Source organism: Neltuma alba, unplaced genomic scaffold (assembly GCF_004799145.2).
Source record: "Neltuma alba isolate B1F8T4 unplaced genomic scaffold, ASM479914v2 tig00000549_pilon, whole genome shotgun sequence".
In the NCBI taxonomy this organism is placed as follows: Eukaryota; Viridiplantae; Streptophyta; class Magnoliopsida; order Fabales; family Fabaceae; genus Neltuma; species Neltuma alba.
The window spans coordinates 24,059-51,668 of record NW_021632093.1 but is presented as its reverse complement, the minus strand read 5'-3'; the positions used below and the strand labels follow the sequence as shown (position 1 = coordinate 51,668).

At 36.7% G+C, this 27,610-nt stretch overlaps 1 pseudogene; it reads right to left on the bottom strand.

Annotated features, from left to right (window-relative positions):
• Window positions 1–306: 306 nt before the first annotated feature.
• Window positions 307–16,118, bottom strand: LOC114740483 (uncharacterized; annotated as a pseudogene).
• Window positions 16,119–27,610: the final 11,492 nt, after the last annotated feature.

Below are 27,610 nucleotides of genomic sequence, written 5' to 3'. Positions count from 1 at the left end.
GTAACAACACAAGGAAGAAATAAAATAACGGTGAAAAAAGAACAGAATCATTGCCATCTTCCTTTGTTGCTTCAAAAATATATTTATACCTCACTGGTTCCAGGGCTAGTATTGACATTGCAGGTGATGCAAATTTCTTTATCTTCCACCATTAAATTATCATTCAGATTATCATCTGGAACAGCTTGCTCTGATTCAGGTTTAGGAGAGGCAAGATTATCCAATTCATCATACCACAGTTGCGCAAAACCCCGACCTGCAACCAAGAATTGAAATCATAAGCAACTTCAAATACAGAACCAACTACTACTTCACCAAAGAAGACCCTCTTCCCTCCTCAAGAACCTTATCTACTGATCCTGGCACATCCTCAATTAATGAGACTTCAGTAGCTGCTCCTCTTGCTTGCCGCCAGATACAGGTTTCATCCAGTGGTTGTACTAGCTCAGTATCCTGAGGAACATCCACAATTAACTGTATTTGAATTCTACCTGTCACATTGCCGAAGTTCAACGCCATAAAAGTCAATTGAGAAAAAAATAGCCTGTGCTACCGCATTACTATTTTTTAGGGGCCAAAAAAAGTGTAAAAACATGAAAGAGAAAGAAAAGCCCGTTAAGTAATCCTAATTTTCAAGTTCTTAAAGCGTCCTAAAATAAAGTGACGCTCAGAGCATCACAGATGATACAGATCAATATCAGGATCATGTGATCAATATAAATTTCTCGATGATTCATGGAGAAGTTTGTTAAAAGATAGAAATGACCTGGTAGCAACTGGAAGGACTGCCGATGATCAATTGGTACCTCTGAAAGTCCATTTCCACTGTCAACCAGCAATGAGTTGGACAAGTTAGAATGTTTCGTATGGTTTAAATCTTGCTTCTTCTTCAAGATGTAAACAACAATCAGTTTTGGATTTGGAAATAAAACAACCTAAACAGTTTTGAGACAAATAACTTACGTAGCATAAAATGTCTCCAAGGGGGATGTCATCCAATAAGGTAATCCGAGTATCCCTAAATTGGAAAACTTGAAGTTTGAACAAACCCCCCAGATTCTCCGTCAACTTTCAAAATCCTCTGTCCAACTAGAGAAAAAAACTGGAGAGTAAACACAAACTAAAGAAAAAAGACATGAAGATCAGAAAGAACAAAGAACCACCCCCCCCCCCAAAAAAAAAAAAGAAAAAGAAAAAAGAAAACGAAAGAAAGAAACCTGTATCACAAATGAAAATTTGATTCTGCAGCGTCGTCAGTGAAGATAAAAGACCAGAATGAGGGAGGCCCTCCACAAAACAGGTATATTCGATTTGCTGTTGAAATCCATCATAGCCTAGATGATCTAAAAGGGATGATTTCTTTGTGATCTGCTCTCTGCATATCTCATTAATTTCAGGAGAACCTTTTTCAAACACAAAATATTTCAAGAATTAATTCATCAACTGCAACTAGATACAAAATGGCTTCCACAATCGACCATAGAACTACTAAATCAAACCTTTAAGAATTTTGTCAATCTTTGCTGAAGCCAAATCCATGATCCATACAGCTTGAAACCTGCAAATAGGACCAAAAACCAACAGCATAACCATTGTATTAAATTAAGACAAGAAATAGCATGAACTGCACTGCTAGCATCAGCATCTATTATCTATCATATCATACAAGATCGCTTGATCAACTGCCTAGAAAATACAAATATTATGAAATGAGGAACGTTTAGGTACTATCCACGAAATAATTAAAAGCATCAAGTTCTTTCACCTGCGGTCTAGAATGAAGAGAGTATCATCAACTGATCTCAAAATATGCCATGGCAAAACAGGTGTTATAGAATCAAACACATCTGATGTTTCATCAACATTAGTGTCCACATTACTCTCTAAACCCAGCTTATTCATGATCCAAGTCCATATACGCACACTGCTCTTCTTAGAGGCACTTGTCGGATAAAGAGTCTCTACTGATCGTGCTTCCATATCAGCTTTCCTGATAGCATGGTTCTTAGAAGACAGGAATCAGAACAAAAGAAAAGGTAAGTAACAACTCCATTATATGATTAAACCAATACGATTTATGAAGCCCAAACTCAACCCAAAAAGATGAAGAAGAAAAGCTGTAAAACAGAATGAAGCAATCATAAAATTCCATGAAGATCAAATACAACTAGGAGAAGCAGTGCAGTAGCAGGTATCCTGCCTCTCTTTCTCCCCGGTAATCCACTATAGTTAGGAGAAATTGAGAAATTCAAACTCCTAGGCCTTTCATGGACTATGAGGCTATATTTGTCATGGCGGAAAGGGGAAGGGGAATTAGAAATGGAATACATGTCAATGTTTCTTAGGAATGCTGTAATTATGATTCCTAAGTAATTAGGAATCATATTGTAAAATTGGTTGAATCGGATTTCACAGTATCAGTTCTGATTGCAATTTCCCTTCTCCATTTTACCCCTTCCTCCCTCTGACACTTCCAGTGACAACACTTTCAGCTGCAACAGATTATGATGTGCTCACTGACAATGAACAGCAATGCCAATGTGCCCTAGTGCTTTGAAAGCTTAGTTTTATTTTTTCATTTTTTTGAAGTGACCTGTGAACAGCAGTACAATAATCCTCTTATGAGAGCAAGAGACATCAACAACGGACTTCCAGATTCCTCCAGCAGTAGGTCATCGATTCTCATGTTATGGGTCCTGATTAACAGCCAACCTTCAAATCCAATCTACACAACAATTGTCTGTGGATAATATTTTTAGTAAATCTTTGTAATTTCTAGGTCCCTGGCTTATAATTCGGGGTTGTCGGTTTAAGACTTTTGGTTTGTTGGTTTCTAATCTATTGCCAGTAGCTCATGTTGATGGACACAGTGGGCAATGGAGGGAGTCAAGGGACAGACAAGGCATTTTATTTCCCCCCCTTATTTTGAAAAGGAAAATCTGGTCTTTTTATATTTTAAATACATTATACCAAATAAAATCATACGGAGGTAGTGAGATTCCATCGGCATGCCATACATTGTATCAAATAAAATCATACTGAGGTAGTGAGATTCCATTGGCATACCAAACATACTTTTAGTATCCAATTCTATTCTAGTTCCTATTCCCTTTCTTACTCCAATTCCTTCAAAAACCATTCCATCATAACAAACAGGCCTTGAGTATCAAGTTCTTATAGGCTACAGGCATTGTAGCAATTCCAAACTCATTCTAAGTATACATGGGGGATTTGTTGAGAAACAAGCCACACAAAACAAGCAAAAGAGAATACAGCTTCAGCTACCAGCTTGTGCTGCAAAAAACCAAAAAACAAAAAACAAAACCCTAGAAAAGGACCCTATGAATATCTATAACATATTGATCAACCCACGTGCAGTAAAACTAACTTAAATGTGTCCTTCATGTCAACTTTATTAGTTTATCCCTGAAGAAACTCCTACTATTATTATGGAATAGAATGAAGATAGCACTCCCATAACCAAAGGGTAAGTTTATTCTCCTCGCAGAAAATGCAATACTATGTCTCATGCAAAGCCATTAGAATTAGCCCAAAATCAGATAGCATTCATAATAAAGATTTAGAATCAGAAATAAATATTCATAATAAGAATTACAACGGATTGGTGTTTACAATATACCATCAAATGTGATAAACCTGGATTAACATCTACTCATATTCACAGCATCACTCAACAGCAAAATTCATACCTCAGAATCTACAAAATATAAGCAGTCCTCAGCAGCATGGTAATAAGAACCTGCAGGTCGCCTTAATTTAGCAAATTCAAAATCTCCATCCTCAAATCCCGGGGAAGAGCCAATCTGAAAAGAGACAATAAAAAATGTAAGTCCTAACTCCGAAGTATTGCTCATTTACTTTTATAGAGATAGTAACTGTCAGAAACCAATACATCTCAAATTCTCAATGTCAGTGGAAGGCCAAAAAATAATATTATTAATTCTTAATAATTTAAAACCTATAAGAAACAAACACTATGATAAATTGTTTTCAAAAAAGAAAGGATAAAATGACATTGACATTTGTCCCTGATATCGGGTAAGAACTAAGAAGCTGAAATTTGCAAAATTTAAAGGTCACATCATGATTTCTCTCCTGTACGGGTAAGAAGTCTTTATGGAATAAAGTTTAGGAGAAGTCGTTAGTAACGACCAGGAACTAAAATATTGATTTCTAGAGACTTTGTATCTTAGTTATCGTGAAGGACCAGGAAACCTAAAACACAACATGCGCTGACCAAAATACCTTCTCAAAACTACATTTAATTCTCTATCTTAATTATTTATCCATTTTCATCACTCTCAACATCCCCCTCTATGCATATGTCATTTGCTTGCTTGGGGCACTGTAAACTTCATCACAACTAAGAATTTATCATATATTGGATGGATGGGCACCCAAGCGACGTCAAGGGCCCTCCCTAAAAGCTATTAAGATGGAAGGGCCCTCCCTAAAAGCTATTAAGATGGAAGAACCAACCACCTGAGTATCATAAAACATCTCATATTACTCAATGTAACACTTAGGCATCCCATGCTACCATAGTTTACATCAGTAAGCCCCTAAAATTTGTGACACTTCATTTGGTTTCCTAGCCGATCAAAACACTTCAATAATCAAAACCATTTATAAGTAGCCATCTTCAAAACTGTTCAAAACCATTTATATGTAGCATTTTTCAAAACTGTTGACCACTATTCATGATACCAATTAATGGCCACTAGAAGGCAAGAGACTATGACGTAGATATTATGATAAAATTCAAATACACAGACGCCTATTGAGAGCTAGTTGACTATCTAATTGTTGATATTAAGGTAATGCTGTCAGAAAAATTTGAAATCGCCTAGTGAAACACGAGTCATTTGCCGCTGTGTTGTAAAGTGTTTGTGAACAAATTCAGTAGACATCTAAGTGATGTTATTCGACTACTCATCATTTTTAGAAAACTTGGAGATCATATGATGATGAGTCCAGTCTTCAGTATTCAACTATCACTGTGCGTCATTATTGAAACTCCAACTTACTCTAATCGTTAATCACCTACTTCAAAATAGTCATCTATCAAGAGCCATGTCTGTTTTACATTCACCAGACTGCATAGAAATATGGGCTAGCAAAAGACCTGAAATAAAAAATGCTCTTGCACTAATTTGTATACATACACAGTCCAAAATCACTCCATTGCCATCAGATACGATAATCCTATGATGATTGCAATCAGAAAGAAAGAGGCGGTTTCCACTTTCATCTGCAGAGATGCAGCCTGTAACATAGGATACCAGGTATTAAAATATGAAATCAGCCAAGTTACTTTTAATTACAACCCAAAAAGTATAATGAAAAATTTGTTACAGGCGTTGCGATCATCTAAGAAGTATCATCAATACAACAATCTGAATTCTAAATGGCCCACATAAGTTTCCAAGATTATGAAAATAAATTCCTCGTCTGATATAGGAAGGATGAACTGTCAAATAAATAGTAATGTATAGCATTAGATAGATTTATGATCACATAAACTATCCGCTACCTTTCCTAAATCCTCCTAATTAGTGCTATCTATTCAGTGCTCAAGATTTCATACTTCTTCTATGTATGATAGCCATTGCACTTTAAGACCAGAATATAAAAATCCAAGAAAATTGAATCTCATTTTTTTTCCCCTGATAATTATAGCAAGGTAAAGGGGAGGAGAAAATGAAAAGGCCAAATGCAATTTCACCTCCGTTGGGGAATGAAATCATAAGTATTGAAACATTAATGACATTCCTTTGCAGCATTTTGTGAGAAGCAAAAAATAGTTGCTTCTGGAAAATGTCTGCTTCAAAGGCTTTAAATGGGTACAAAAGCAAGCACTACATCTACAAATTTGAGAAGCTATCTCTCTTGTGGGTCAAAGTTCATCTAAGTTCAGGTTTCTTTGACAGATTCATGAAGGGATTATGCAGCCCTTTTGAGTTCGAGTATTTGTTGATATCATTTTCCATTCAGTGTTGGTGCTGTCCCATTATACTTCTTTGTCTAATTAAACAAGCTGCAAAAGGTTTGCAAATAAAAAAAATGCAAGAGGAAATTTATTCCTCTAGGGTCTAGCTCGCAATTTTTCAAATCATGTAGAAAATGAGAATTACTACACAAGGAAGTGTAATCCGAAATTAGCATAATTTCTAATGTTAAACAAATTACAGGAGAGAAGATTCTCTCAGATCATCACATTTTACAAATACCTTGAAAGTAATGCTGTGGTAAACAACGCAGGAATAATTGAATCAAGGGATTAATGTTTATAATACCTGGATAACAGAGAAGTAAATTCTGAAGAGAAGAACACATATAATAGTCCTTCGTGATTCCATCTAGCTTCCAAGAAGTGAACTTCAATTGATTAATTGACTCAGAATTCCCAGCAGGCGGCATATTTAACTTCTGAATAGCTGTTCAAAGAACCCTTATCAGGAATTGTTGGAAGATAAAGCCCAAGCCCAATAAGATGTGTTTCAGTCAGTTCGGTTACTGTATTTTAGTTTACAAAGCAAATTATGATTCTAGCCTGATTAGGATAGATTATGATAGATCCTTGTTTATCATTTATCATTTATCTTTCACCGTAGCCTAGCTTTATATATTGTATCTCTTGACTTCGGTATTCACTGAATAAAAATAGAATTATTCTCGTCTCCCTTCATCATGGTATCAGAGCGGGCGAACCGGGAGAGAGAGAGAAAGTCGCGACCGACCAGAGAGTGAAAGTCGCGACCGTCCAGCGAACCGGAGAGCAGAGCAGGCGAACCGGGAGAGAAAGTGAAAGTCGCGACTGACCAGAGAGTGAAAGTCGTGACCGACCAGCGAACCGGGAGAGAAGGTGAAAGTCGCAGGTTCCACCGCGACTAAGACCGACCAGCGAGAGGTTAAAAGTCGACATTCTCAGCGCGACTAAGAACGGCGTTACTGGTCGTATGGTATTGTATAATTCAAATTGAGTGATTCATCGCACCGAAGACAGCAAATTCGACCGACCCAATTCGTCACACTGAAATCTGGTGAACCCGACGTGAACAAGGAGTCGAAAGATGGAGTCTGGAGAGTTTCCGCCTCTGTTCGGTACAATGAGGCGTTCAGCTTCAGCATTAACGGCAGGTACAGCACCATCCTCTTCCTCCTCTGCGACAGTTCTATCCACATCAGGTCCCTCCTCAACGGGAATCGAATCCGGAGCGGTCACAGAAACACAACAGATGCTAATCTCTCACAAGTTAAATGGGAATAATTATTTACAATGGTCCCAAAGTGTCCTTATGTACCTACGAGGCAGAAGAAAGGAAAAATATATAACTGGGGAGGCTCCACAACCAAGTCCAGATGACTCAAAGTATGATACTTGGTTTGCTGAAAACAATCTAGTGATGACCTGGTTATGTAATTCTATGACGACAGACATTAGCGAAGGCTATTTACTTGCTAAGACAGCAAAGGAAATATGGGATGCTGCAAAAAGAACATATTCAGCTATGGAGAACACTGCTGCTTTGTTTCAAATCAAAAAATTACAAAGAGAGATGAAACAAGGAAATATGACCGTGACACAATATTATACTGCTCTCACACGATTGTGGCAGCAGTTGGACATGTTTGAAGTCCATGAATGGAAGTGTAGCAGTGATGCCCAATTATATAGGGAACTGGTTGAAAAGGAAAGAACCTATGAGTTCTTACTTGGACTCATTGATATGTTTGATGATGTAAGAGGAAGAATCATGGGAATGAGACCGCTGCCATCACTGTTTGAAACTTTCAACATGGTTAGATGTGAAGAAAGTAGAAAGCAACTTACCCAGAGTATATCAACACCCTCTGAGAGTTCGGCGTTGACAGTACAAGGCAACAATGGACTAGAACAGAGAGGAAAGAAGAACTCCAAAGGATGGTGTGATCATTGCAACAAAAATGGTCACACTAGGGACATATGCTGGAAACTACACGGCAAGCCAGCAAATTTAAAACAAAGGCGAAGACCAGAAAGTAGGGGGTATGTTGCTGCGACCAGCGAGAATGAGGAGAATGGTGAAACTCTTAGCCGAGAAGAGCTACAAGTGCTTAAACGAATCCTGGAGAAACATAATAACTCAACCACCAACCCCAAGGCAAATTTGGTAAAGTCAGGTAATTCTATTATAGCCTTAAATGCCATGGTAACACGTGATAACACTTGGATTGTTGACTCTGGAGCTACAGATCATATGACGGGTAATAAAGTTCTGTTCAAAATTCTAAAGTATTGTCATGATGAGAATCTTAAGGTGAAAGTTGCTAATGGACTTTTCTCCAAAGTATGTGGTGTTGGAAGTATTGAGATCTCAGATAGCTTAGAATTAAAGAATGTTCTATTTATCCCGGCACTTGCATGTAATTTGCTATCAGTGAGTAAAATAACTAAAAATCATCACTGTAGAGTGTTTTTTGATGATACCAATTGCGTTTTTCAGGATTTGACAACGAGGAGGAGGATTGGTATTGCTAAAGAATGGGACGGACTCTATTATCTTGAAGGCTCTAAGATCACCAACAAACAAGTAGGCAAGCCGTTGTTTAGTTCAAATTCTTCGAATAAGGATGTATTATTATGGCACTCTAGGATAGGCCATCCCAGTGTTGATTATATGAAACATTTATTTCCAGATTTATTGAATAAAAGTTCAATTCCTTTTCTTTGTGAAACCTGTCAACTTGCAAAACAAACAAGAAATTCTTACCCCTTACAATCCTATAAACCAACAGCACCCTTCACCTTGATACATAGTGATATTTGGGGACCAGCAAGAGTTAAATCAACCTCTAATGCTAGATGGTTTGTTACGTTTATTGATGACCACACACGAGTGACTTGGGTATACCTAATGAAAGAAAAATCAGAAATTTTCAACATATTCAGAAATTTCCACACATTTGTAAAAACCCAATTCCAAGGGGCAATCAAGATACTAAGGAGTGACAATGCAAGGGAGTACCTTAGCACAAACTTGAAGGAATTCCTTGACCAGCAAGGGATCCACCATCAAACCTCATGTGCATACACCCCACAACAAAATGGAGTAGCTGAACGAAAAAACCGACACCTTCTAGAAGTCACCCGAGCCATCATGATTGCTAGGAATGTTCCAAATATATTTTGGGGAGAAGCTATTCTCACATCAACCTACCTCATCAATAGAATGCCCACAAAAGTACTCACCTACCAAACCCCCATTCAAAAACTCCTTGAAACCTACCCAAATTCACCCTTGGTCTCAAACATTCCCTTGAAAGTATTCGGGTGTGTAGTTTACATACATAGAGATAATGGTAACAAACTTGATTCCAGAGCTCTAAAATGTATTTTTCTCGGATACTCCCCTACCCAAAAAGGATATAAGTGTTATTGCCCTACAACAAGGAGAGTTTATGTCACTAAGAATGCTGTGTTTTCAGAAGATGATGCCTACTATCCCAAATTACCCATTCAGGGGGAGAACTATGACTCAGAAGAATGGCTAACTTTGGATCCCTTAGTACAAACAAACCAGGCCATACCAGAACCTGAACCTGAACCTGAAAATCCAAACCCACAAGCATCTGAAAACCAACATTCCTCTACTCAACCCGAACCTGAAAATCCAAACCCACAAACCTCCTTTACTGAAGAAGACAATCATGTGGAAAATGATGTTGAGGTAAACACAGAGATAGACCAGGAGCATAATATTGCCTCAGGTAGTGAAGAAGAACAAGTTGACTCAGAAGAGCAGCAAAATAATAGAGTCTCTCACATTCCAAGGCATAACCAAGTCTCCAATCCGGTGTTAGATTCTGAAGAACTTGGGTGGCCAATTGCTCTCACAAAAGGGGTAAGATCCTGTACTCAGCATCCAATCAGTAAATTTGTTTCCTATGACAGATTATCTTCTAGAATGCAGACATTTGTAGCAAATTTGTCCAGTGAAAGAGTACCCAAGACTTTTCAAGAGGCTATGAGTAACTCTAATTGGAAACAGGCTATCAATGAAGAGTTGGAAGCATTGAAACAGAATGAAACGTGGAAAATCACTGATTTACCCGCAGGAAAGAAGACCGTGGGATGTCGGTGGGTTTTCACCATCAAGTACAATCCAGACGGAAGCATAAACAAATATAAAGCGAGACTTGTGACCCGAGGATATACACAAACATATGGGGTTGACTATCAAGAAACCTTTGCTCCAGTAGCAAAGCTCAACACCATTAAAGTACTGTTATCAGTAGCAGCAAATTTAGATTGGCCACTCTATCAGTTAGATGTGAAAAATGCCTTTCTAAACGGAGATCTTAAAGAAGAAGTATATATGAAGATACCTGCCGGCCTCCAGAATTCAACAAATTGCTCAAAGGTCTGCAAACTCCAGAAATCATTATACGGACTGAAACAATCCCCTAGAGCTTGGTTCGGAAGATTCTCAACAATGAAGAAAATGGGATACTCACAAGGGCAATCAGATCATACGCTCTTTATAAAACATGCTGGTGATCAAATCACTATTTTAATAGTGTATGTAGACGATATTGTGATTACAGGAAACGATGAAAGTACTGTGAGAGAGTTAAAGAAATCATTGGCAGCTGAATTCGAGATGAAAGATCTGGGACAGATGAGGTATTTCCTTGGGATGGAGATTAGTAGAACCAAACAGGGAATAAATGTTTCTCAAAGAAAGTATACATTAGATTTGTTGCAAGAAACAGGAATGCTTGGAGCTAAACCTGCAGAAACCCCTATGGAGACAGACTGCAATTTAGAATACAAGAAAGATGGTACAACAGTTGACACTGGAAGATACCAAAGGCTGGTAGGAAAGCTTATTTATCTAGCTCATACACGACCAGATATAAGTTATGCTGTGGGAGTTGTAAGCCAGTTTATGAATCAACCGCAAGAACAACATATGGAAGCGGTGTACAGAATTTTGAAATACTTGAAGATGAATCCAGGAAAAGGTTTATTCTTCAAGAAAGGCAAATCTAGAGAGATAGAAATCTATACGGATGCTGATCATGGGCGGTCCTTACTTGATAGGAGGTCCACTACTGGATACATTACTTACTTATGGGGAAATCTGGTTACCTGGAGAAGCAAGAAACAACCAGTAGTTTCTAGAAGCAGTGCCGAGGCAGAACTAAGGGCACTGGCTCTTGGGGTCTGCGAAGGAATCTGGATAATTAGAGTTCTAAAAGAGCTGAGACTGATGCCTATTGGGCCAATAAAACTCTGGAGTGACAGTAAATCAGCTATAGAAATGGCTCTAAATCCAGTACACCATGATAGGACAAAACATGTTGAAATCGACAGACATTTCATAAGGGAAAAAATAGAGGGAGGTATCATTGATTTATCTCATGTTCGAACCAAGAATCAAGTGGCAGATTTATTTACTAAGCCATTACCCAGAGACTCGTTCGAAGGACACAGGAGCAAGCTGGGATTGATCGACATCTTCTCACCAGCTTGAGGGGGAGTGTTGGAAGATAAAGCCCAAGCCCAATAAGATGTGTTTCAGTCAGTTCGGTTACTGTATTTTAGTTTACAAAGCAAATTATGATTCTAGCCTGATTAGGATAGATTATGATAGATCCTTGTTTATCATTTATCATTTATCTTTCACCGTAGCCTAGCTTTATATATTGTATCTCTTGACTTCGGTATTCACTGAATAAAAATAGAATTATTCTCGTCTCCCTTCATCAGGAATTAAATCATGAAAGCATGTTGCATTTCTTCATTGACCATGCATATGCATATATATGAAAAAATTTAAAAAATACAAGTGTCTTAACGTATTGTAGACAACATTATGCAAGAAAAATGAATCATCACCTTGGTAGAGTGTTTCAAGATCCACATCTTTCTTATGATATACTGCTGGGCCCTCAAAATTTTTAAATAACAAGTAGCATGCACCTTTCTCCATCTATGAATATAAAAGAAAATAAATTTAATTAAATTCCTCTAAACAATAATGTTATAGATGTGTCAGTCCATAAGGAAAAATCATATAAATAAAGCAATTAACGCCATATGAGATATATGATATGGTGGACTTGAAACTCTATTTAGCATAATATAGGTACTACAGCTGGGCTTCCCTTCATTGGTTAGCATGTAGCACTAGCCACGGCAATTGCAAAAATTTTCACTACAAAGAAATTTTGCAACAATGTCTTCCTAGAAAAAGACATTTCTTTAACAAGAGATTCGAAGTAAAAATGAATAACTCATCTCCAAAAGGAACCTTGAAAATAAAGACAATGAAAAAATCTTTAAGCAAAAGTGTAGCAAAGCAGCCCTCTTTCTTTTTGAAACTGAAGACAATGAAAAAATCTTTAAGCAAAAGTTTAGCAAAGCAGCCCTCTTTCTTTGTGATTCTGAGATGGCAACTCCCTTGAAGAATAATAGACTAAAAAGCAGAACAGCACAATGAAGAGATGAATGCTATTCTTCCCCACATAGCTCCTTAGACAAAGGACCAACCATAAAAGCCCACGGATTTCTCTCCCCCCCAAACTCGTAACACTTCAAACACTATCTATGCAAGTTTTGCAACTATGTTAACAAATTCAAGATCTTGTACAGGCAATTTGCCTATAGAATTCGTTAAACATGACTAGCTATGATCTTAAAATTGTACATCATATGGAAAAGTGTGCAGAAGGCAGAACTGTTAAACAACACCAAGCATCCGATTGGCACTCACTGAATGAAGAGTTTTCATTTTTCTATTTAATAAATTATGGTTTATTTTATTCTTTCTCTTGTAATTTGAAATAATCGGATTAGATTAGATACAATAGATTCTAAAGATAGGCCGTTAATGCTAGATTTTGAGTATCTTAGAAACCCTAGATTCAAGCCATTCTGCTTCCCATCTATATATGTAGCACACTTAATATTTTAAGGCAAGTCGTCAATTGCTCAGCTAACCTTCATGACATCAGAGCAACAATCCCCACAATGCTCAGTTTCGGTCAGTTTAGAGCCATGAGTAATTAAACTCAAACTGGTAAAACTGATTCACTAATGGTGGAACAATATGCATCCTCTACCTGAAACCAGTGAGCCATCAACCCTGATGATTGGGCATAAACTAGATGGAAACAACTATTTCCAATGGTGACCAGCATCTTATTGAACAACTATTTGAAGAAACCTAAAATAACAACAGCATAAATCAGCTCCAAATCAGAACATGAAAACTCAGACTACGCTTCACTGTTAGTAGATGTATAAAAGCCCAACACTTTCAGATTAAATTACCAAACATATCATGCCCAACACTTAAATAAAAACATGACAGAAGGTAAAGATGGATAATTCTCTTCTTCAGAGAGGCTTCCAAGAAAATTACTCCCAAATGATTCTTCGCAACTCCTCTTCACTATTTAGGTTCTAAACAAACCCATTGCCATCACACTCTCTCTTCCTACTCTACCACAACCTCCACTAGCGTCAAAGTTAGTTGCCGCTTTGTCCCTTGTTCTATCCATATCTTCCCCCTCGTGTAATAAGGCTTTTGGACTGGTTTAACAGTAGGGCCCAGAGTCTAACACATTCTCCACCTAGGCAAATAACTTAATATTTGCATGCAACAGGGGTTGATGGTAAGAGGAATTACGCCAAGGACAAGGGTTGATAGTAATAAGAATTATACCACAAGGCTTGATATTACTGAAGAATTGGACCCAGGATTTCACATTACCTCAGGAAATGCCTTCTTTGACAATAATATGGGGAAACTGATGTTTTCAGCCATCAATAACCAGATTAGGTGCATTGTATCTGCTGAAGGATGAATTAAGAATAAGCCCATGATAAAAAGATGAGGGAACCTGCCATCAAAAGTAATTTATAATCATAAGGTGAAAAGAAAACTAATTATTGAAAGACTAGGAGAAAGAAATTAATACATAGCCTTCCTCACCTTTTCTTTATTTTCTTTATATTTTCAAACAAAATTTCATGGTCATGAATTCTTGCAGAAAGAACCAAGAATGTTCTGTCTCGAACAGAAAGTTGTTTATTTTTGTAGGACCTATTCAACCAACAATGATATGGGCCTACGGGTTCAAACAAAGAAGTGGTTAAAGGGAGGAGTAGAGTGAAAAATCATTGAACTGTTGGAATCTTCATCAAAGAGCAACAATTTTGGATTAAATAGTATCTATGTAAATGTTGCACAATGTCATGCAATACATTAATGAAAAAAATTAAGAGCTGAGCAGAACATAGCTTATTCAAGTAAAAAATATAATGATTTTTGCACATTAATAGCCCCAGTATAAATCCCCATGCAACAACAATAAGTTTTATCCTACTAGATGGAGTCGGCCACATGGACCGCACAACACCATTGTGCTCCAAAAAGCAATGACGATATGTTCCAATGTGATTCTCCAACAAGCAACAGAAGTGGTTTATTTTAGTCGAAATCTATTCTATGAACAGTTATGTGCCTTCTGGTTCAAAGAAAGGCAATTGGAAGAGAGTATAGAGGGGAAAAAAAATCATTTGATCATTGAAATTTCACAAAAGATCTACAAAATTACAATTTTAAGTTATAAAAGAATCTATATCAATATTGAGCAGAACATTAATTCATTCAAAAGTGAAAAGGGAAAATAACAATTTTGCAAGTAAATAGCACTTGTGGAAGTCCCCATGATTCTCCAGTTGTTTGGACATGCGCAAGATCAAAAATTAAAATGGGTAAAAAGTACATTTAAAACAGAAGTTAAGCTTTTAACCCAAAAAAAAAAAAAAAACACACACACACACACACACAAAAAAGGTAGAAGAAACGAATATTTTTTGATGACGTATACCTTCAAGCTCATCTAGTGAGGCTTTAATGAATGACAGGCAATCATTTCCAGGGGCAGGTCCATGTGATACTTCAGCCATTGTTGAGAAACTGTATGAGACTGTTGATCAAAAGTCAGGAAAGCTCATAAATCTAGAAATTCCTAATTAATAAGGCTTCAAAACTTAGAGATGGTTCACAATGAAATGACTGCAATTTATTTTGTTTGGCTAACCACATCTTGCTTTGAGATGCATTCACTTCAACATAAACTGCCACCACATTACTGGCACACTCTTACAAGAAAGCATGAATCTTCCAGAGCATGTGACTGGAATCCATTTAGTGATTGGTTTTGATCTAGAAGACTCAGGTACATGGAGAAGGCCACTGAGTTACACAGAGTTCAGATACATAATTTGCTCAATGAATAACAGTCAAAATTAAGAACTTTGCCTTTAAGGAAGTTGCCACATGTGGTTTCCATAGCAAAGAACCATAGATTTGACTATTGCACGAAGCAGTGACATTAAATATTCAAGGGTTACACAATTTGTAAGAATTGCTAGTGATCATATCACGGAAAGCTAAAGAAGAAATCTCTTAATCTCGGGGAGCCCAATATTTTCCAAACAATTGTCATCACGTTCGGCTTTTAGCGTGTGATCCAGAGAAGTGAGAAATGATGAACAATGTCAAGTGAATTTCAAACATTGGCACATAACACTAACAAATTTCGATGCAAACAGGTTATAATAAAAGAAAACGGGGGGGCACAAAGGAAGCCAAAGAACACCTTTCGACGGTGCCGACATTGGTTTAGACGCCGTTCGGGCGGGCAAACTGCACAGCTGAGACCACCAGGTTTCTACCCTTCTCCATTTTGTTCGCAGAGGTAGCCGCCGCAACGCAAGGAGGCCACTCAAGAGTGTGGACTGTGAAGCGCTCCGGCGCATCTGCTTGCGAAAGTGGAATGACGCCGTGCGGAAAGAGTTCAGCAGCGTGGCAACGACGGCGGGAATGAAAGACGGGGACGACGCTTCGCCGCAGGTATGAAGCCGACGGCGACGTGGCCTCAGGAATTAAATAAAATTAAAGAGAAATAGTTTGTCTATACTTGCAAAGAGGGGGTAAACAAAATAAAATTGAATTTCATGATGGGAGCCCCCTTTCTCTCGTGCATGGGATGACGCCTGGTTTCCACACGAGAAGAAAGCCTACTGGGTATCAGCAACAAGCATAGGAGTTAGGGGTGTGCATGGACTAGACTGGACCAGGTTTGTTATCAACCCGAAGTCTGGTCCAGTAAAGACCTCGGGCTGAAAAAAACAACCCGAGGTCTGGTCCGGTCTAGTGCCAACCCGAGGTCGGGTTGGACTGGACTTGGTCCTCTGGACTGCCTGGACCAGTCCAGGCAGTCCAGAGCTAATTTTAATTTTTTTAAAAAAAAAAATTTCTTCAATAAGAGGCAAGATTGTAACTTACTATATAAAATTTTGCACATATTTTAATTCAAAAGTTATCAAATTTGATCATTCTTTTTCAATTTCCCAATGAAGTCATGTTTTATTAATTAATTCTCATCAATATAGATCTTAAATTGTAGAAAATATATATGCATGCTCATTACTTTGAAAGTTAATAGATAAATCTTAATTATTTGAATAGATAAAAAATTTATATAGAAAAATTAAATCAAATTAAAATTATATAAATAATAATTTAAAAAAATCGGGCTAGACTGGACTGGACCAACTGGTCTGAGGGGTCAGTCCCTAGTCCAGTCCAGCTCGATGAGACCAGTTCGGTCCAGTCTGGTCCAGTCTTGTTTCGGGCCAATTTTTTTTGAACTAGACTGGACCGGGTTTGTTCGGGTTGGACCGAACCACCGGGTTTTTGCACAGCCCTGATAGGAGTTAGCTTCCCTCCTCCCACCCTCCCTGTTCCCATCAAACTGAAAAGCCACATTACGAATTCAGTCATAGGAATTTGAGTAATGCCATATTGAAAGGTGTTTGGTAAGGCAAGAAGTGATTTTTAAAAAATAAATTTCTACACATATTTATTTCGTATGCCATAAAAATATTTTTAAAATTATGATTTTTTTTCCTATCCAAATACCTCCTTAGGCTCCTGTGAACTAATTGGGATTTCAAAATCTTATTTAATGACTAAGGCTTAACCAAACATATGTAAGAAAGGAATAAAAAAAATAATTTATTTTTAATTTGATTTATATAAAAATTTAGTAAAAGTTGGTTTTTGTAATGTGATTTATATTTGAATTTGTTTTTATAAATAAATGAGTTTGTAAAAGTAGAAATTGTTTGGATTATTATTATAAAAACAAGTTTAAATTTAAAATGATTAAAAAAATATTACTTTATTAAATATATATTACATGTGTATAATGTGATAATTTTAAGAGAAATAATAATTATAATTACTAAAAAAACACTTAATGAGATATATTTAATAAATATTATTTAATTTGTTGTAGGTTATAGAATTTAATTGAAGATTAATAACAACTTAATAATGGACTGTTTGTTATAAATATTATACATATGGGATGTTCATAACCCCCACCTCTTAAGATTTTTTATAAGATTCTTGATCTTTGAATGTCTTAAACCCATAACCTCCCAATGAATGACTTAAGAGGAGTTTTTCATGTTTATTGTCATTATTCCCTTATTCATTTCTTTGTAACCCTTAGATTAGAATTTGATGGTTAGAGACCTATAAATAGATGCCATGTACAATGTATTTGTACCCATATATATATATATATTAATGAGAAATACTCCTTGTTTTCTCTTCCAATTTTTTTCTTGCTATTCTCCTTCTACTCTCTAACTTTCTTATTTTTATAACATATTATCAGCACGAGTTTTTTTTTAAAATGTGAGGTATAAACCCTTGTAAATTAATACATTCTTATAGTATATGATAATACTTTCTATTAGTTCTCCTTTACTCATTTATTTATTCTTTTGATCCTATTATCATATGCAATTTTAATTTTCTATACATTTGCTATATATTATGTTGTTCTTTTATGTTATTTATTAATTTATTCTTTCGATACATTTTAATTATGTTATTTTCTCATTGTGATATTGTGTTATTTATTTTATTTATTTCTCAATACTTCTTGTTTCATTATTTGTTTATATATCTTTCTAGTTTATATTATGTTGTTTTATTTATCACAGTATTATATATATGATTATATAATGTGATTTATATTTATTTGTTATTTGTATTTGATTATGAAGTTAAATTTATTTAATTTATCTCGTTATAGTATTTTTTTAATTTCATTTTATTAAATGGCTAGAAGTCATAATACTCTTGGTTTTATTATTAAATGACCATAAGTTATATCACTTTTGTAATAGTTCTTTTGTAAAAGAACAATATGGATATAAATGATATGACAAGAAAAGGCTATGACAATTTAATGATCTAATAGTAACAAATATCAAAGCCCTGAAGGCTAATGGTTCAAACACCAAATGGCACAAAAGAGTTTTATTTGAAAGATTTTTGATATAGTCCTGAAGACTAATATTTGGTGAAATTGATTATATGCTATTGAAAGCAAAGAATATGTCTATAAGAGTGATAAAGAACATGACCACATTGCATCAGTGGAATTAATAATTTAAGGGCAATGATCTTTGATCTTGGCTATTGAACCATAATTGAGAAGATAGTGATACTTCTATAGTTAAAAACAATTATGAGCAAATATTATAATATGACCAGAAGTTATATAGACAAATATATATATATACCAATCTATTGAGAGTAAACGTTAAAATTAGTGATGAAACCAAAAGATCAAGAGATATTATGAAAAGTACTAAATGTAGTTATGATAACCAAGGCAATGTCTTATGAAGAAACATGATCAAATTAGTCAAAGTTAAAAAAATATAACCATTAGCCTGGACGACTATATCCAAGTTATATGATATTACTTTAAATTTCTTGTGATTGATTGATATAGACATATTATTATAAGTATTTGATATTAAAATATTGATTTCAAGAGTGGTATGAAACAAAATATACCAAAAAGTAGTTATTCACTTTGAAATATCAATTTATTGTGCCAATTTATTTGCATATTTATGAATATGAATTGTGAATATAATTGATTTTGATATCAATACAATAGCCTAAAAGATGGTCATATTATGATATTGATATTTTATTGTGCTATTTGTATGATCTTAGTTTGAATGATTTATTATGGTTTATTGACAATAAATTTTATTATAAGCATTTGAAGTTATTTTGAGTTTAACTAAATAAGAAATTAGTTGAGAAAGAAAAGTTAAGTATTCATACAATATGTAAGTAATTTTTCAAAAGACATATTTTGAGTGTTACAAATTAAATAAATGGTATATATTAGTGTTAAGAAGTTTTGAATAATATGTTCAATTTTACACTTTATTATCAAAAATTTTATTTTAAATGATCTTCTATATTTTTGTGTTTTTTTTTAATTATATAAGTTTACTTATGAGAATAAATTAAACACGTGCATATTTGCAATTAAATTATTTTTTTGTTGTGACATTTAAGGGAAAAAGAAAAATCATACATGTCACATTTGAAGTGAGAGAATGAGAAATTATTTAATTTTACAAGAAAATTCATTATAAATAGTTGATGTTGATTTTGATTGGCTAGGCAACATCATTTTTACAATCTGTGTAAACTTTATATATTTTACAAGTTAAATCCATAGTACTCACAACTATTCATTATTATGTACTATAATGTTATTAAGATAAATTTGTCTTCATATTTCTCTTAAATTACATAGTTTCTGAAGAATTATATGTAACAATATTAATATAGTTCCTGAAGAACGAATACAGATTTAAAGATGGTGAACGAACGCTCCGAGGGCGACGGTTGCAAGGACGACGACGACAAGCAAAAGAGAGTGAGGAAAGAGTACCGGCCAGTAGTGCAAACTGAGGAAAATGTCTAGAAGATAGAAGACAAGAATCTTAGCAGAGGCAAATCCTTTAAGGAGTCACTTCTAGGGGACAAGTCGGTCCCAATTTTGACTGATCAGAAGGGTAGTAGTGTTGTTGACGATGCCTGGGTCGAATACATAACGGGACTCCAGTGCTACTTCATCAAGGATAACTCCAATAGAGACTCACAGAATACTGACTACATGGAGGACTCGGATGATGAGGATTGCCCCACTCTCAGGGTCTCAAGGGAAGATTATGAAAAATGGTGCGTACCATGGCGCAAGTCTCTAATCATCAAGCTTCTTGGAAAGACGATACCCATTTGGGCAATGAGAGACGGCCTTAGCAGAGTATGGAAGACCAGCAGCCCCTATACGACTAGTGACATTGATAATGGCTTTTTTGGAGTCTCCTTTGAAGATGAAGAGGACATGAATTGGATTTACCAAGAGGGCCTGTGGATGGTTTTTGACAGGTATTTGGTGGTTCAAATGTAGAGACTGAATTTTGACACTTGGTGTGCTGAGCTCCAAAGGAACATTGCTATATGGGTGAGACTTCCCATTCTTCCCCTAGAGTTCTTTAATGCTGCTACGTTAAGGGCCATTGGTTCCCTGAGAGGACGCGCTCTGAAGATCGATCGCATAACCTATGCTAGTGAACGAGGGAGATATGCACGCATATGTGTTGAGGTTGATCTAAACAAAAGGTTGAAATCATCGGTTAACATTTTCGGCAAGTGTAGACTCATTGAGTATGAAGGTTTGCATCTAATATGTTTCTGCTACGGGAAATATGGGCACCACCATGATGTGTGTCCAGAGAAAATTGATCCAGTGAATTATAAGGCAAAGGAAGCAGCCAAATGCCCCAAAGAAGCTGTGACTCAGTCGAAGGCGACCCAGGTTCCTCCTCTCGAGACAAGCGTTGATGGGGAAGATGCCAATAAGGAGGAGCTAGAACCTACAGGGGAGAAGAGACCATGACAGGACTTGGTCACTAGAATGGGTGTCTCTGCCGGTGCTCCACCATCAAAGGAGGGACATGGAATCTGGAACTTGGTATAAAGGCCAAGGAGACAAAGATTGGGAAATTCTGATAGATCGGGAAAGGATACCCAATCTGGTGAGAAAATTCAGCATAATATTAAAGAGAGGAGCAATCTTCACGGGAAAGACATTAGTCTTAATGAGGCCACAAATCAGGAAGCACATATATCAAGGAATACGCAAAGTCAACACGATAGGGCCAGATTCTTTGGCTATGATATCTCTAACCAAAAGAGATAGGTCTCGATGACATAGGAAAAACTGATGAAAGGTGATAAATTTAAAAAAGGCAAAGAAAATCTCTCTGGTAAAGTCCCACAAGCAGTTGATCTGAATTTTGGATAGCCCCAAGGAAGGAAAAGTCACTTCCTTAACTCCCCAAACCCGTTTCAAACTCTCTCGAAGATGACAGAGGATATCTCTATAGACGACAAGCACGTCCCGACACAAGCTTCTCCTCAGGTTACCAAAAATAGCTTAGAGATGGAGGTGTCTGATGACCTAAGCTCTTCCGGATCTGACCATCAATGGCACCTTGATAACAAAGCAACACAACCACTCTTAGCTGTTGACCCTACTACTACCAACTCCAAGGAACCTATAAGCATCGTCTCCCCTCCCGATGTTTCCCCATGATTAGTCTCTTCTAGAACTACAGAGGAATAGACTTCAGAGCTTTACCGGGGCTTATTAAAGAAATAAAAAGAAGATACAACGTTGAGTTTATAGCTCTGTTCGAGACCATGTGTGGTGGACCTGCTCACCTACGATGCCAAAAGCTGGGCTTTGACAATTTCGTTTATGTTGATGCTGTTGGGTATAAGGGCTGTCTCTGGATCGCTTGGAATGATAATAACCTCACCGTTTTAGTCATTAATAAGGCAAACCAATTTATTCATGTCTTGATGGAATGTGGAATGAGAAGGTTTATATTACAGCTATTTACGCTAGCCCCAACATCAACAACCATCATCGTCTTTAGGCAAAGCTAACTACCCTGTGCGTGGAGAATGATCAAACTTGGGTCTTAGGTGGTGACTTCAACACAACCCTCTTCCGCCACGAACACCATTCGATTACCACCAACACATCTCCCCCTGACAAAGACTTTATTTCCTGGTTCGAAGATACGGAGCTGAATGACCTGGGATGCTATAGGCCCTTTTACACTTGGAAAAGGGAGAATTGCGAAAGCAAAATTGATCATTGTATTGTCAATAATAGATTCAAAGAAGTGTACATGGATGCCTCAATCAAACATCTGCCTTTTTTTTAAATTAGACTATCGTCCTATCCTTTTGAGTCTGCACCCCTAGCAACCTAAAAGCAAGGTAATCAGGCCTTTTAGAGTTGTGGCTTCTTGGGTCCTTCACGATGATTTCTCCAAAATGGTCAAAGAGACTTGGGGTCCTGAGGATCAATGGAAAGATAATGTTAACAGGTTTACGGTAGACGTGAGTGCCTGGAGTCACAATGTATATGGCCATCTCAGGAGATAAAAGAGTAGGCTAATGGGTAGACTTGAAGGTTTGATGTGCTCTTATGGGTCTAGCAACTTCACTCCATCTATTGACCAACTCCATAGGAAACTCTGGTCAGAACTTGAGGATATTTTAATTCAAGAAGACCTCATGTGGGCTCAGAAGGCAAAATGCAATTAGTTCTCTCTTGGGGATAAAAACTCAAAATATTCCCACGCTAGAGTTAATGGTAGAAGACGGAGGAACAAAATTCTTGCAATCAAGAATGCTCAAGAGGAATGGGTTGATGAAATACAACAAATAAAAATGATCTCCACCACTTTCTTCATTGACCTATTTAAATCAGACTCTCATGGTTGCCTCCCCCACCTCCAGTGTCGTTCTTTCCCAGTGTTAAAGAACTTAGATATTGAGGAGCTCTCCCAAGCTATATCTAATGAGGAGATCAAAAGTGCAGTATTCAATATGGGCGCTCTAAAATCTCCAGGCCCAGATGGTCTAAATACGCTATTTTTTCAGAGTCAATAGATTAATATAGAAGCTGCGGTTTTAAGGTCATGAAAACTGCTTTCGAGGATCCTTTGTCAATCAAAAAGATCAACTAGACATTTCTTGTGTTAATTCCAAAGAGGGAGTACCCTAAATACATTCGTGATTTTCGTCCGATTAGCCTTTGCAATATCATTTATAAAATTATTACTACAGTTCTTTCTAATCAGATAAAATGCTTCCTTTCGCAAGTGATCTTGCCTAGCCAATGTAGCTTTGTTCCAGGATGCTCCAGTACCGAGAACACTATTGTCACCCAGGAAGCCATCCACTCCATGAGGAACATGCAAGGAAAGAGAGGCTTCATGGCCCTTAAAATTGACTTAGAGAAAGCTTATGATCGGTTCAAGTGGGACTTTGTCATTGAATGCTTAGAAGAGCTCCAGTTCCCTCTTAATATAAAAGAAGTCATCAAAGCTTGTATTTCCTCACCGACTATGCAAATCCTTTAGGAAGGTAGCAAAGCTGATGAGTTTGTTCCTCAAAGGGGGCTTAGATAGGGAGACCCAATTTCTCCTTACTTATTTGTTATTTGCATGGAGAAATTAGCACACTTGATTCAAGATGAGGTTGATGCCAAATGCTAGAAACTTATCAAACTTGGTAAGGATAGCCCTCCTATCTCTCATTTGTTTTTTGTTGACGATCTGTCACTACAAAAAAATATGTTAATTCTAGCGGTTAGAGTGTTACATTTCTAGCGGTTTTAACCGCAACAAATAACATTTGTAGCGGTTAAGGAAACCGCTAGAAAAACAGGTGCAAGAAAAAATTTCTAACGGTTATCGCAACCGCTACACATCATGGTCAAAACGATAGAAAATTTCTAGCGGTTCCGAACCGCTAGAAAATCTCTGAAGGAGACACATTACTAGCGGTTATAAAACCGCTAGAAATTTTTCCCGGAAAAAATTTCTAGCGGTTTTATAACCGCTAGAAACCTGTAAATAATTTCAGTAGCGCGCGAAAATTACTAGCAGTTATAGAACCGCTAGAAATTTTTGGGAAATTAAATTTTCACGCCAATTGAATTTTAAGAATGGCGGGAAACTTTTCTAGCGTTTTTTAACCGCTAGAAATTTTGGCGCAAAATTTAAATTTGACGAAATATTTCTAGCGGTTCGGAACCGCTAGAAATGTTTACCGTGCCAGAAAAAAAAATTTATGGTTTTTCATATTATAATTTTAAAAACCATTAAATAAATTATTTTGAAGAATTTTTGTTAATTTGTATAATTAGTTATATGTTACATTTTATATATTCAAATTTTGTAATAAAAAATATGTAATTAAATTATGAATGTGTCAAAAGAAGTGAATTTAATCTAATAAGATAATTTAATTGAATATTTAATAAGATAGTTGAATTGAAGATGATATATTTTGGAATATTGAACCTATAGTATTAGGTTGATGAGTATTTGAATCAGTTGAGGAGGGCATGACAAATGTGGAGAAGAAAAATCTGAAAGAAAAGGAGAAATAAATATGTTAGTAAATTTTAAATAAAAACAAATAAAAGATACAATGAATTATAAAATAAAATTTACTTACCATAGAGTAAAGAGAAAAAAACCACAATATGAGATAGTAAGAAAAAAAGAGAGAATTATGAAGAAGAATAGGAGAGGAAGGAAAAGAGATGGAGTAAATGAATGTAGAGAAGATATGGTATTTATAGAGATCAGCGACACATTTGTAGCGGTGTTTTTGTAGCGTTTTATAACATTTTGTAGCTGTTATTCATTTTCTAGCGTATATATAAGCGCTAGTAATTAGTAGCGGTTATTAACCGCTAGAAATTTAGTATTTTTTATTTTTAAAATCTGAACGAATTTTAATTTACAGGTATGTATTTTGTAGCGGTTCATAACCGCTACAAATTTTTTCGCGAAATTGTAATTTGTAGCGGTTATTAACCGCTACAAATTACAATTTTCACGAAATTGTAATTTATACATATGAACCGCTACAAATGAAAATTTTTTTATTTTTAAAAAAATTTTACGAATTTTAATTTATACATATGTATTTATGGACGAAAAATTTGTTAAATAATTTATTTTGGATGCTGCTACTCTCCATCATCATCCGGCCTGAAAGGACATATTTTAAAAAAATTTGTTAAATTTATGTTGTATTTGGAAAAAATTAGTAATTAGTAGTTAATTATTTAAATAATTTAAGAAAAGACGTGTACCTGATAAGTGGCAAATTATCATCTCCTTGAGGAAAGAAGTCTTCAAAATTCGAGGGTTGGAAGGGTTCACTGTCGTAAATAATGTCACCATCACCCATATCGTAAAGATCCCGTGGCTTGAGGTGAACGACCATATTCCAGTCTTTATGTTTCTCGTCCTCGACATAGTAAATTTGGTGTGCCTCAGAAGCAAGGATATATGGCTCATCATCTTCAGATGCCCCCATATGAATAAGTCTAGAAAAATTGACTGAGGTGATGCCCAAATGGTCAGTAGCGAGTCCCCGTGAAGTTGTCGTATTTGCCCAGGAGCATTTGAACAGTGTCACGGTGAAAAGCTGGTAAGTCAACTCAATAATGTCAATTAGCTTTCCATAGTAAGTGACGCCTCCAAAGCGCATATCACCATCACTACTGCTAGCATAACATCTCGTTCCGAATGTCCCGCAAACTCCAGAGTTTTGTGTGAGCAATCCCTGATCACGTCCAACCGTACAGAACTTGAAGCCGTTGACATTGTACGCGGTAAACCTTCGTGCATGGTCTAACGGACCGAGAGAAAGAGCTCTGAATTCATCTGTGTATGGGCTGTTGTCATTACGTATTCGACGTGTAAACCAACTGGGAAACTCTTTGTGGACTCTTTTATCAATGTCAGCAGAACGCGCACGGCCCCGTAGCTGACGCCTGAGATAACTCCTAAACTCACTATAGTAAAGTGTAATTTGTTAGAAGAGTCAGTAAGAAACAAATATAAAGTGTAAAAGCTAGTGAGCTTATATGATATATATACTTACTGCATGAAGGGTTCAACTTGGCTGCAATTTATCAAAACGTGTCTGTGTGCCTGGAGTTTCTCTGTAGGAGTGAGTCTGAAGAATTCATATCCTCCAACTGGTTTCCCAACAGGAGGAAATAAAGTTGACGTGGAAGGACCGGGAGGAGAATCATCTACGCGACGCGGGCGGTTAAAAGATGTCTCCATGTCATCAAAGTACCTCGAACAGAAAGTTAGGACCTCATCTCCGGAATAACCTTCTGCTATTGACCCCTCAGGCCATGCCTTATTCCTAACATATGATTTTAATTTTCCCAAGTACCTGTAAGTTAAAATTGCATTAATAATTACGAGTAAATGAAAGAACAATGTGAAATTTAAAGAGGCGGGAATAAAAGATAATCTAGTACCTCTCTATAGGGTACATCCATCGATAGTGAACTGGGCCAGCAACCTTTGCTTCTCGAACAAGGTGGACAGTCAAGTGAACCATAACAGTAAAGAATGATGGAGGAAATATCATCTCCAAGTGACAAAGTGTAAGAATAATTTTATTTTGCAGCTGATCAAGCTCTTCCGCTACCAAGACCTTCGCACACAACTTCTTGAAAAATGAACATAATTCTACCAAAACCACCGATACATCAGAAGGAAGTGTGTTTTTCAAGGCCAATGGAAGTAACTGTTGCATAAGAACATGAGAGTCATGACTTTTCAACCCAGTAACCTTTCGAGCCTGCAGATCGATACACCTTGAGATGTTGCTAGAATATCCATCTGGTACTTTTATGTTCTTCAACGTCGAGAGGAAGATATCTTTGTTCTGCTTTGTCAAGGTGAATTTAGCTGGCTGAAACTTGTCGTTTTCATCAGGCCAAGCCTCTTCACGAATTCCCCAGGCCCGTAAATCTTTTCTAGCTGCGAGATGGTCTTTGGACTTTCCAGCTTCATTGAGCAACGTATATAGCACATTATCGCACACATTTTTTTCAATGTGCATAACATCCAAACTGTGTCGTAGCAAATTAGATTCCCAATAAGGAAGAGTGAAAAATATGCTTCTCTTCCGCCATTGCATAGGTTGCGTATCAGATGTCCCACGAGATCGTCGTCCCAATCGTTCGGGATCCACACTCTTACCAAACTCGATATGAACATCTTCTAACTGCCGCAAAATATCCATACCAGACAAAGTAACAGGAGGATCTCTCTTCTCCTGTTTCCCATCGAAGCGAATCCGTTGCAATCTAAGTCTGTGCTTGGAATCAAGGAACCGTCGATGTCCTATGAAGCACCACTTGCGACTGTGTGGAAGGCGACATGGCACAGAATCAAAATTGCACTCAGGACAGGCCAACCCAGTATGCACATTCCAGCCAGACAAAGTTCCCAAACCGGGAAAATCACTTATTGTCCACATCAAGGCTGCACGGAGATTGAATAGTTGCTTGTCATGTGAGTCATATGCCTCAACACCATTCGTCCATAGGTCGAGCAATTCGTGTATCAACGGTTGCAGGTATACGTCAATATCATTTCCTGGTGCTTTCTTGCCAGGAATGATCATGGAAAGCAAAAAGGAGCTCTGCTTCATGCACATCCAAGGTGGTAGATTGTATGGAATTAACACCACCGGCCAGATACTGTAACTTGTGCTCA